Raw genomic sequence first — 12,622 nt, 5'->3', positions numbered from 1 at the left:
ATATGCTAATTACTCTAAACAGATCATTACACATCATACACATGTATTGAAATATAACTTTGTACCCCATAAATATGTACAATCAATATATTTCAATATTTTTTTTTTTAAAAAAAAGAAAGAAAGAAAGATACAACAATCACAATGATACATCCCAAAAGGAGAGAACAGAACTGAGGTTACCAGAGGTGGGAAAGGGCGAGGGGAGGTAAGGGAGGAATTGGTAAAGGGCCATGAAAAGTGGTTACACTGTATAATGTTGAATAAGCTAATTATCCTGATTTGAGCATCACACATTGCACACAGGTATTGATATTCAATGCTGTATCCCACAGATATATATAATCAACTATGTTTCAATAATAATAAAAATAGACGTACTATTTTGAGGCTGTACCACTACAATTAAAAAAAATTTTTTTAACTCTGTACTCCACATATATGTACAATCAATACATTTCAATAAAAATTAAATTAAATAAGCAAAATAAGAAAGTGAACTGAAATCTGCTTAAAATGCACAATAACTGAGAAAATGATCAAAATTACTTGAAAGTACCTGTAAATATACAATCATCCTGGAGTGCAAATGTTGGCAATACAAATACTAGGGATTTGAAAGATTCTTTTTTGATGAATATTCTTTTAGAGATTTACCTAGAAACAAAAAGAAAATTTAAAATTCATAGAAAACATTGTTAAGCAAGGAGAGTAAGCATAATGATTTAAACAAATTTGGAAAAGTATGCTCCAATTGGGAAAAAATTCTAAAAGATACATAAAATTTTAAAAACAGTCCTAGGACTCATAAATACTACTATTGTCCCCCACAATAAAAAAAAAAAATCATGGTAAGTTTAAAAAATTGCTCAAAGGTTCATAAAAGTTGCTAAAAACTTTATTTTTTACTATCTTTTTCATCACTCAATTATTCTGTGTCACAAGCTATCAACCTATTTGTTTTTGAACAAATCAGAGCCACTTTTGATAAGTGCAGACTATTTGAGGTGGGCGGGGGAGGGGGTCCCCAAGCTCCTGGCAGCTCACTGTCTGTGGCAAAATAACATGACACTTACCTCAGGCATTCTGTGTTGTTAAACTGAGCTTCAGTCTATGTTCTACCAGCCCATTGAAGACTATTTTAAAAAGGAGTATTGTGTATTAACCACATCTGCAATTTATCTTGGCAATAAGACCCTGTTCCCACCTGTTTATGGATTGCCCTAGGAGCTCTGTCCATTGTTCCAATCCTGGAATGATAGTTTAGCACAGGATCCAGGGAGGGCAAATGTCTTAGATTCAGATGAAAATGGACACGGTAGAGGTTGTAAAAGGGGATCCTCCCTTCTATTCACAATCCAAACTCAGGGTCCAGTTGCAATTGGCCCAGTTACTGCCAGGAAGGTTTCTTCTCCATTGCACTTCATCTTGGTGACTCTTCTCAGTGCCAACCTCCTGTCCAAGTCAGGCTGCCCCTCACTATTTTCAGTCCTCTGTTCCTGTGCCCTTTGGATGCACCTGTAGGGACAAGAATGAGGCTAGAGAGGCATCTAGGATGCAGAACTCAAGGATCCACACTCCCTGATCCCTCTTGGGGGCTGAGGGTGAGGTGTCTGTCCGACCTCATTCTAGTCCCAGCCCTGCTGCTGGGCCCTAGCACCAGAACTCAATGTGGGAGCTCAAGGGAGGAAGGCGGGGATAAGGTGATGCAGGACAGTCCCACACCCATGCAGAGCATCACCACATTTTCTGAAGCTCTCAGAGAAGCTTGGACCTGACCATGGCCTTGAGAAGTCAAGTTCGTTCCTTTGCCTGAAATCAGGGTCACACCTGAACCATTTTGTGAATATAACATTTTACTTTTCAAAGAAAGAAACCACCTAACACAATTCCCACCCATGAAACCACACAAGGAGGAGACTGGCATAAAGATTCAGGAACCTGGGGCATCAAGGTTGTCACTAGTTAGTTGTCTCCCTGGGATTCAGTTCCTTTATCTGTAAAATCCACAGGGCTTGGGCTCGGTGACTTTTCCTTGTCTTCTACCTGTAGTGTTTTATGCTCCTATGAGCCTGTTACTCTACGAATACCCGAAAGGACAGTATCTTTAGGCAAATCTCGTCGTGGGCTGTGGCTGGGGGCCTGGGGAGAGCACAGGCGCACCAGGTCTTCCGCCAGCATTCACCTTGGCCAGGTGATTTCTTACTAAGATGCCAGTCCTGAGCCATGGGGACTGGAAGGGAGTCCTGGTGGCCCCCAGAAGCACGTTCTCTGGAAAAAGCATCAAGTTCTATTCTAAAATTAATGATGCATTAATGAGCACTGAGAGCTGCCTCACGACACTCAAGATGCCCCTGGTGAGTCTGAGAGCTGTGGGATTAGTGAGTCCCGTGCTCACGAGCAGAGCGGCGCCTGCAACTGTGGAATCAATCAAGCAGCCGTGTTTATATAGTAAAATGTACAAAATAGATTATTTTAATTGCTAATTGTTCTTGAGACCCCATCAAGACATTTTTAAAAATATGGCCTAAGCGTTCCCCTCGACAAGCACAGTGAAGGAATTACAGTTTATTCAGAGGCTGACATAAGGCTGATTGAAGTACAAAGAAGAGCAATCAAGGTTGTTGGTTTTTTCCACGTGGCTTTTAACATTTACAAAGGAGATGATTTCAAGGGGTGCACGCTAGAAAAAGACAAGTCTGTAAACAGCTACCAATCAGCCCTCTACTCCAATGACTACGGACATCCCCTCCGCCCGCACCTCTTGCCAACCCCCATGCCAGGTAATCAGCATCTAAATGTAACGTGAATTAATCTTTTTGTTCATAAATCTGAGGCAAGGGGATGAAGGGTCAGACTGTACTCTGAGACTCCAGAACCGCCTCTTGGATAACTTCACAGACACAAAGCTGTGGCCATAACACAGCAGGAGGTGGGGCGGGGACTTCGGGGACAGCCACGTGGATGCCCCGCCCCGAGACGAAACGAGCAGAGGCCGGGAGAAGGGAGGCTGCGCATGCGCCGGCCACGCCCCCAGGCGCCGCCAGACCACGCCCCCAGCCTCGGGCCTCCGCTGGTGCATTTCAATATGGGAAAAAGGCTGCGAGAGTGTGAGGACGGGGAATAGACCACGTAGCAAGCCCGCCTGTGGACTACCCGTTCTTTGTAGAATTCCTCACTCGCTGGCCTCTTGAAAAAATGGCCATTCCCTGGAGTCCCGAAGCCCCAGCGGTGTCTCATGGGACGCCCTGCGACGTCAGTGGGTCAATAGACTTGAGAATCTCCAGGTCACTGACCATGTAATTGTCCAAATCACTCTTGCATCGTGGGAGAGGGACGATGCGGTGTAAGGCCTGTGCAAGGTAGAATGGAGCCATGAAAACCTTGGAGGCCCACCCTTGGGATATTCTAAAGACAGGCTTCCTTAAAATCTCTGACTGATGGTGGTTTCCAACGTGCTTGTGACTTGCAGAAGAACACCTCCCGGAGCCGTCACTCAGCCTGCAGACTGAGGTCTGCACCTGTTTAGTGCACGTGTGCCTACTGGGTCACGTTTTAAATTTGGTTTTTAAGCCAAGCCTAACTTCGTGACCCAGGACAAGAAAGGCAGCTGTGCCTGCTTGCCTTCACTATTTCATTTTTTATTCTAATTAACTTTCCAGATTTAACTAATCTCTGCCATTCCCCCTAGGATGCTGTGTTGCTTCTGGTTTACTCTCGGCCGAGGAGGACACAGTTTTAGGGGCTTCTGCTAGAACCTTCTTATCACAATTGTCCTTACTCCACAGGTCAGAGGAACCATGTGAGGACTCACCCACTGGGAAGTGTATCCATCCTGACTGTGTCCTCAGGAACTGGCCAGATGACCTCAGGGTGGCCTCATGGACCCAATGGTTCTCCTGTGAGATTAACTTGGGCCAGGCTCATTTGCCTCTGTATACCCCACTGGGATGGGGGCGGGGGGTGTCAGGATGCCCTTTAGGTTCCCCGGAATCGGTGACAATCCGTATACCATTTACAACAGACCTTAAAACTAGACTTTCTTCTCTCCCCAGTGTGCAGTTACTCTAGTAAATGGCTGTAGGTCCTTTTGAGGGGAAGAATTAGGGGAATCAGTATCACCCTCAAAGTCTTAAAGGATATAGGGTGGTGTCCCTGATAGATCTCCGTTTAATTCACCATACTGGAAACAGCAGATAGGTCACTGTATACTCACGCACTTGTTCTGAGCTAATATTCTTTCCCTCCACTCAGTCCTCTTCAGCCATGGCTGGTCTCCTCACTGTTCCTAAAACACTGCATGCACACTCTCTCCACACAGCCTTGCAGTGTGTGCTCCCCTGCACCTGGAATGCTCTCCCCCAACTATCTCAGACCTTGCTCTGGCATCTCCAAGTCTTTTTACGATACCTCTCAGCGAGGCATTCCCCTGATTGCCCTGTCTAAAATTGTAACCTATCCAATATGTCCTATCCTCCTTCCATGCTTAGTTTTTCTCTATAACAACACTTAGCACCGTGTAAAATTTTGTTATATCATTGTATTAGTCCATTTCTGTTGCTCATAACAAAATACTTGGAACTGGGTACTTTGTAAGAAAATGATATTTACTGCTTACCGTTTTGGAGGCTGGAAAGTCCACAGTCCAGGGAGCACATCTGGTGAGGTGACTCTATAGCAATGCAGGGTGTCACATGGCAAGAATGGGGGAGCAGAGAGAGACTCTCACATGCTCTCCCTTTAAAGCCCTCAGAACCATGCCCATGACCACCATTAAACCGTCAACTTAATCACCTCTTCAAGGCCCTATAGTCATAACAGGATTTCCCTCCCTCAACAGTTACAGTGGGAATTAAGCTTATAATATATGAACTTTGGAGGACATGATTCAATCAATCCACAGCAGTTGTTAACCTAAATAACAAACAGAGAGAGGCTTCCTAAAAGAAAAATGAGTTTAATTGGGAATATAACATTGCAATGGGAATAAGTGTGCCATAGTAAACTATGTGTGTATTCAGGGAGGTAAAGGAAGACAGAGGGTTTTAAAGGAAAACTGGTGGAGGATTGCGTAATTGTTTGGGGATAATTATCCTTGGCTACAAGTATTAATAACAAGGGTGATGCCAGTCCGAGGCTGGAAAAGCAGTTTCTGGGCAAATGTCCTCACAGATGTATTTTTGTGTAAGGTTGTGATGGCCTCTGTGCAAGGCTGTGGTTTTGCAGAGTCCTTCATGATAAGTTTTGTGATCAGGCATTTGTGCATGAGAACCCTCCCTTCATGGCCTTCCCTGGCTCTATTTGCCAGTTTTGTTTTTTTTAAACACAAGTGACTCCATTTTGATCCTGACAACTTTCACAATATTTATTAATTTATTTATTGCCTATCTCCCCTAGTAGAATGTAAGCTCCAAATAAGGGCAGGAGGTCAAAGATTTCCATCTGTGTTGTTCACAGCAGTATCTCCAATACATAGAAAAGAGTCCAGCAGATGGCAGGAAACCCATGTGTATTTGTGGAATAAACGATGTTGTCCACCCCTCTGCCCCCCCACTGAAGGCCCCCCCATCTTTTCTGAATGTTTACTGCTCTCAATTCCATGTCCACCCCCCACCTCCCTAAGCTGCCCTGAAGTTCTCTCTCATTTCCTGGAGGCCCAGCAAAGCCATTAGAAAAAACAGTATGTAGTAAGTAGGTTCTATTTTTGGTCCATTTTGAACTGGAGGGCCCTTCCAGATATCTAGCTTGTCAAACTGATCTAAGTGAAACCTGAATTATTCTTTTAATATCCCACTGAACTCATTTTGTTAGTAATTTGCTTTATGTTTCACATCTATTGTCTTAGGTGAAATTGGTTTATCTATCCCCTTCTTTTTGTGTTATCTTCTTCCTTTGGCAGGATTTGATATCATTAAGCTATTTTTCCACATATTATAACTGCTTTCTTCCTCCTGCACTCTCCCACCCCAGAACTATATATGTCACAGGAGTTATTGGAGGTTTGAAAGAACATGCTCATAAACTTCTCCAGGCCCACAGTCATTTTGAGGAGGCAACTATGAATTTCTAAAATTTCTTCTATGTGTATTAGTCTATTCAGGTATTATAGATCCTACAGCAATTTTGATAATTTAATATTTTTTGCAAAATAATATATTTCAACCCTATTTTTCCATTTAGCTCTACAGAGTATGTGGTAACAATTTTAAAATTTCCCATATCTGTTTTTATATTTCACATTTCATTTCTAATTTTAGTTCAGATAAATATTCCTTTCTTCCTGATTAAAACTATTAGAAATTTGTTTTGTTGTTGTTTTTCAGAGACCCAGTTCTTCGATGTTTTATTCTACTATATTTCTGTAACACATTAATGTCTCTTTTTGTCATTCTTTATCCTATTTTCTTTTAAATTACCTTATTCTTTTTTCTAATTTAATTGAATATTTTACTTCATTTATCTTCCTTTATAAATAAAAGCATTTAAGTTTATAAGTATAGTATTAACAATACCCTATAATTTTTTATATGTAGTATTTGTATTTTCTAAATGTCATATAATTAAAAATTGTCTGATCTTTGTCCTGGATTCCTGAGATGGAATGTCTAAACCCTTGGAATTTCCCAAGTGATGAGTGTGTCTTTGTTATTAGTGGTGGGCCCTTCCTTGGACCACATCCAAGTTTATGCTAAGTACACGACTCAGGGTGGGGGCTGGTCATGCTGGAAAGACCAACCAAGTGACTGAGTTGCAGCTTTGAGCTACATGATATTAGCCCAACCTTCCACCTGGGGAGAGAAGGGGGAATGGAGATTACGTGCAATCATGTGGCAGTGATCAATCACACCTACATAATGAAACCTCAATAAAACCTCTGGACACTTAAGCTCAGGTGAGTTTCCTGGTTGGTGAACACATCGATGTGCCAGGAGGATGACACATCCTGATTCCATGAGAAGAGGACACAGTAGCTCTGAGTTGGAACTTCGTGTCTCTTCATTTGACTTAGTCCTGATTTGTATCCTTTAGAATAAAACTGTGATAATAAGAGGAGCACTTTCCTGAGTTCTCTGAGTCAGTCTCATGAGTTATTTAAACTGACAGGGTTGTAAGAACACCCCAAATTTGTAACCAGTTGATCAGAAGTGCAGATGGCCTAGAGACCCCCAACTTCTGGCTGGTGTCTGAAGTGAGAGCAGTCTTGTTGAAGACATGACTTAAACCCATTGTTAACTCCAGGTGGTTAGCATCAGAATTGCACTGCAGCATTGCAGTCAATAACATTATTTTATATACATATATTCTTAACAGAAGAATATAATTCAATCTTTCTGCTTTAGTAATTTGATATTCCTTCCAGAACTTAAGATATAAGTCAAACCAGTCATTTGTGGGGTGGGTTTTTCTTGTTTCTGTTGTGTTAACAAAGAACAGAAATGTAACCAACCACTGTCACAAAATCCAATGATCATTTCATCAGTCACAACTCTCTATAGTTATTTAAACAGATCACTGGTTTCAACTTCTTTTTGACTTTTTGTTGTTGCTGTTTTTTACACTGTGTGTATGTGTACTCATTTGAAAGGTAAGTGTGAAGTTCCTGGATATGAGCTTAATCTATAAAGTTGCTAATCCAATAAAAAATGATTAAGACTCTCTTCTGTGGCCAAAGAAAATCATGCCTGGAGAGTGGAAGACAACAATATTCTATTAAGTAGCTATCATTCTTCCATATGCATTACTCAGCGCTTCACTTGAGCATGGTTGCACAGAAAGTATTTGGATGGAAAGGCAGAGGCCTCCAGAAAGCCAGGTAGACTAGGACAGCAATAACTATTGCTATTTTTTGGAAAGGCCCTTCTTAAATGAAAATAGAGTAGAAATGGTCAGAATGAAAACTTAACAGATATTGTGGCACTCACTCCTGAAATCAGGCAAATTACCTTGGGAGGAAATGCTACAGAGGTAATCAGTGAATGGGGCACAGGTAACTTTTGATTGGTCAGTATTTTTGAATGGGCCACCCCCTGCCCCTCTTTGCCTACAGGATTATATTTGAGATTCTACAAGGGCCGAAGCACCTGAGTTGTAGTCACTGGCAATTAGAGGGACTTCAATTTCTTTGTTCTAAGTTGTAGGAGATAAAAAGAAGAAGAGAGTGAGCAGAGACAACCAGAGTTTGCTCTCTGGAAAGAAACAACAAGGAACGAAAATGGAACTCAATATTTAATATCCGTAAAAATGGCCAACATATAAATATACAACTATCCTTCCTGGGATTCCTTCTTTTCTAGAATAAATAAATTTCCTCAAACTATTATACAGGGATAAAAAATAAAGTAACAGAACCCAACTGAGAGGCATACTGAAAGTGGCACAGAGATTTTTTCAGTCAATAGCAGAACATTCAGCAAATGGAATCTATGGTCTTTTATAATGATTAATATTTTTTACAGTATGATGATAACCAGCTGTTAATGGTGATTTATATTTTTGCAATATGATCTCAACTGGCTAGAATATAGTGAATATATTTTAAAGCCCACTAAAGTTTGGAAACCAGAATTCAGCACATAAATTGTATTCATAGCCAGAATCTAGCACAAAATATCTCGATTCATAAAACACCACAAGAGGAGTCAAAAGGCCTTTTGATTGTGACTGCCATATTCCAGTTATTCACCAAAACGACAAACAAAAAAAGGAAGAGAAGAGAGGTACACTATGTTCTTTCTGCCTTTTAGAGAACATGGTGCTGGGCCGGCCCATGGCTCACTCAGGAGAACGTGACGCTGATAGCGTCAAGGCCGCAGGTTCGGATCCTATATAGGGATGGCCAGTGCGCTCACTGGCTGAACGTGGTGCAGATGACACCAAGCCAAGGGTTACAATCCCCTTACTGGTCCAAAAAACAAACAAACAAACAAACAAACAAACGGTGCTGCTTCTTTGGCCATATACATGCAATTTTACAAGAAAGTTGATATTGTAGAGATCAAGGGAATGGGTACTGTTCAAAAAGGACTGCCCCACAAAGTTACCATAGTGAAACGGGAAAAGTCTGCAGTGTCACCCAGCATGCAGTTGGCATCACCATGAACAAAGAAGTTAAGGGCAAGACTCCTGCTAAGAGACTTAATGTGCGTATTGAGCATATTGAGTACGCTAGGACAGCTTCCTGAAACTCGTGGAGGAAAATGATCAGAAAAAGGAAGCCAGTGAGAAAGGACCTGGTATCAACTGAAACACCAGCCTGTTCCACCCAGAGACACACGTTGTGAGACCAGCGAGAAGAAGCCTGAGCTGCTGGATACTGTTCCCTAAGAATGCATGGCAGAATAAGTACAGAAGAGACTTCTGGATTGTAGGAAAAAAGGCTATCGTGTATCAAGGAAATCATAATACAAATTAATCTGTTAAAGATCCACTTGCTACATTTTATATGTTCCTTGCTATGGCCAATATATATATATATGAAAAAGCAACAAAGCAAAATTTAGACTTGACATTCTTTTATAAAAAATTAAGGCATCAAAACAAGATTCTTGCCCACCTTATGTTTGACAACATTCAAATCTCCAGAATTCTACTGCCAAGTACTATGGATTTCAATCAATCTTAGGCAAAGGACTCCTTTGAAAATTGGATAACAGTTACTAAACCTCTTCCTAGAAAAAAGGTGTCATATTTCCTTTTCAATTTTGGGGGTTAATGAATGCCCTCAGGCACATTACAGGATCCCAGATCACGAAGCCACAGAACATAGCTATAAGAATTATTGCCTGGAAAACATTTAAAATAAGGGGTGACCAATAATACCTTTGGCTTCAGAAAAATTTCTCAGTGATGAACTTTTGAAGCACCATTTAACGTTTTTAATCTGTGTAGCTTCCTGGTGAGCCTCCCAAGGATAAATCAGCCATAAAATGTATAACATTATTGGATAAAAACACAATTAAATTTCTGCTGACTATGCCAAAAATGAAGACACAGCCTTGAAACAAGGTACCAGCAAATAAGAGTCCTACATCTCTGCTCCACTTCTGGGAGTAATGACTAGGAACCTTCCAGATGACTATGCTGCTGCAGAAAACCACTGCAAAATCTCGACGTGATGCAAAAGCAACTACCTGCAGTACTGGAGAATGAACAGAAGCAGATGGTTTCTAGTGAAGAATGTGAGCTGGCTTGACGAAGCAGAAATGGGGAGCTATAGAAGTCAGTTCTCATTTCCCCAGGTTTTAGCCCAAGGCTAAGTGAAGTCTAGGTGGTACATACAGTGTGCGTGGGTGGGGAGGGGAAGGGGGCAGCCTTTTTAGTCTGGGAAACCAGAAAAGGGAAACCAGAAAACTGAACAATGAAGAGTGAGGGAATCTTTTGAGGGAAAAAGCCAGAGAGGGGATCCCCAAACTTTGTGCACCCATGTCTAATTGACCCCTGAACTATATATCATGGAACAGACTCAAAGCAGCTCAGCTAAAGACAGCAACGCCAACAAAAATCTGAACTGAGACTGAAACTTCTATCCAAGAAAAAGAGTTTGCAGTTCAATTCCAGCTAAGAATACTACCTACTAAAACAAAGGAAACAACATTACATGACATGGGGTGGGGGTCGGGGGACTGGCAGGAAGGAAACACTCTCAACAGAAAAGAAAATCCATAAGGACCAACCCCAAGATGAACCAGATGTTGGAGCTAACAGCCAAGGATTTTGAATTTGGCTATTCTGACTCTCCTCAATGAAATAAAACAAGATATGCTTTCAATGAATCGAAATATCAGCAGAGAAACATGAAGCCTCAACAAAGAAACAGCAAAGAAGAAACAAATGGAAATTTAGAGCTAAAAAATGCAATTTCTGTCCAGGGTTTGATTCCTGTACCAGCCAGCTGCCAAAAAGAAAAAAAAAAAAAATTTCTGAAATTAAAAAATTCACTAAATAGATTAAAAACTGAATGGCTATGACAGAAGAAAAAGTGAATTTGAAGATATATCAATAAAAATTAGCCAAGGTGAAAAAGAGAGGGAAAAAAAGATTGAAAAAAATGAACAGTGCCTCAGTGAGCTGTTAGATGGTATCAAATGGTCAAACATTTCTGTCATTGGAACAACAGAAATGAGAGAGGAGAAACAGCAGAAAAAAAAATACTTGAAGAAATAACCAAATTTCCCAAATTGGATAAAAGACAAAAATTTACACATACAAGATATACCAAATAGAAGAAAAACAAAGGCATCCACATCAGGGCACATCTGTTGAAAGCTGCCATGGTCTGAATGTGTCGCCCCAAAATTCGTCTGCTGAAACTTAATCACCAATGTGATAGTATTAAGAGGTGGGGGAATAAGGCAGGAAAAAGGAAATGGCAGGTTGGAAAGAAGAAATAAAACTGTCCTATTTGCAGACATGATTATGTATGCAGAAAACTCTAAGGAATCTAGAAAAAAAAAAAAAAAACTACTAGGACCAATATAACTCAACTTAGTAAGTTTTCAGGATACAAGTTCAAAACACAAAAATTCATTGTATTTCTATGTAACAGCAATAAACAATTAGAAAATGAAATTTAAATAACAAACAACATATAATAGCATTAAAGCTATTAAAATACTTCAGGATAAATTTATCAAAATATGTGTAAGACCCACACACTGAAAACTGCAAAACATTTAAAGAAAAATTAAAGACGACTTAAATAAATGAAGAAATATACAAGGCTCATGGATTGGAGGACTCAGGATTATTAAGATGTCAATTCCCCCAAATAGATCTAATATCTTCAGTGCAATCCCAATTGAAATCCCAGCACGATTGTTTGTAGACATTTACAAGCTAATTCTAAACTTTATATGAAAATGCAAAGGAACTGGCATGGTCAAAACAATTTTGAAAAAGCACAAACTTGGAAAACTCATACTACCTGACTTCAAAAAAGCTATAAGTATATAAAAGCTATAGTAACCAATACATTGGGGATTAAGTGCCATAATGTATCAATAGAACAAAACAGAGTTCAGAAGTAGACCCACAGTTATATGGAAACTAATTTTTGGTAAAAATGCCAAGAAAATTCAGGAAAGTCTTCAACAAATGGTGCTGAAGCAATTGGCTATCTGTATGGGAAAAAAAATTCTAATACTCCAAATTACAATTCTATACTCAGGGAAAATATTCTTCAAAAACGAAAAGAAAATAAATACATTTTCTTATCAACAAAAACAGAAAATTCATCACTAGAAAACATGAACCTAAAGGAAAAATAAAAGAAGTACTTCAGGCAAAAGAAAAATAATCCCACAGGGACACATGGAATTGCAGGAAGAAATAAAAAGCAACAAAAAGGACAAAAACGTAGGTACATATAAGCGGATATCAACTATATATATTATTAATGATGACCTGGGGGTTTAAAAGGTGTGTAAAATTAAACACACGACAAGAGTAACACAAAATATGTGAGAATGTTAATGGAATTAAAGTGTTCTAAGGTTAGCATTCTTGGAGAAGCCAAAAAAAGTAATGATTTCTTTATAAAGGTAACGAGTGAAGGACGCAAGTTGTGATTTCCAGGGTAGCCAGTAAAAGAAATGTAAAATAATGTATAAAAGTTAATAAAGAG

The sequence above is a fragment of the Cynocephalus volans genome, chromosome 6 (assembly GCF_027409185.1).
Source record: "Cynocephalus volans isolate mCynVol1 chromosome 6, mCynVol1.pri, whole genome shotgun sequence".
Taxonomy (NCBI): Eukaryota; Metazoa; Chordata; class Mammalia; order Dermoptera; family Cynocephalidae; genus Cynocephalus; species Cynocephalus volans.
This window is presented reverse-complemented; position numbering follows the sequence as displayed.